General features: G+C 74.6%; 1 non-coding gene across 1 annotated transcript; it reads right to left on the minus strand.

Moving 5' to 3' along the window:
- Positions 1-287: 287 nt before the first annotated feature.
- On the minus strand, positions 288-406 carry LOC128829686 (5S ribosomal RNA). Its single transcript, XR_008443394.1, has one exon. It is a non-coding gene; the product is annotated as a 5S ribosomal RNA (ribosomal RNA).
- Between the last annotated feature and the right edge of the window lie 272 nt (positions 407-678).

The raw sequence follows: 678 nt of genomic DNA on the forward strand, positions 1-678 counted from the left end.
GGCCTGGCCTGGGTGGCCGCGGGGCGGGGGGATTCGGGGCGGTCCTGCGGGCCGGCGGCCGGGAGGGTCCGGGCCAGTCCGCCCCATGCCCGGGGTCTCCCCCAGCGGCTTCGGTGGGTCCTCCGCGGAGGAAGCCGGGTGGGGAGCCGGACCCCAGGCGCCCAGACCCGTGACCTGCTGGCCGCGACCTCCGACTCGGCAGGAGCGACGAGGGGCTTTCCGGCCCGTCCCCCCCCTCTCCTTCCTCCCCAGAAAAGGAGAGAGAGCTGGCTCGGACCGGGAAAAGCTGCCTACGGCACCTGGGATTCCCAGGCGGTCACCCATCCAAGTACTAGCCAGGCCCGGGACGGTTTACCTTCCGAGATCGGACGGGATCGGGGGCGTTCGGTCCGGTATGGCCGTAGGCACCCGGCCCCCGCGCCTCCTCGCCCGCTTTCCCCTGCCGACGCCCGGGCCTGCCGCACGGTGAGCCCCGGTCGGACTGCCCCCCTGCGGCAGGGCCCCCGTCTCTCGCGGGCCCGGTCCTTTTTTCCTTCTCGAGCTCCGGGGCCCGGGCTGGCCGCCAGAGCCCCTCCGCCCGCCCGCCCTCCCCGGCGTCGGGGAAAATATTGTCCCGGACATCCAGTGCGCCCTGATCCTGTCAGCCGGGGGGGGGGGTGGGTGGGTGGAGGGGGGGCA

The sequence above is a fragment of the Malaclemys terrapin genome, unplaced genomic scaffold (assembly GCF_027887155.1).
Source record: "Malaclemys terrapin pileata isolate rMalTer1 unplaced genomic scaffold, rMalTer1.hap1 scaffold_105, whole genome shotgun sequence".
Lineage (NCBI taxonomy): Eukaryota > Metazoa > Chordata > Testudines > Emydidae > Malaclemys > Malaclemys terrapin.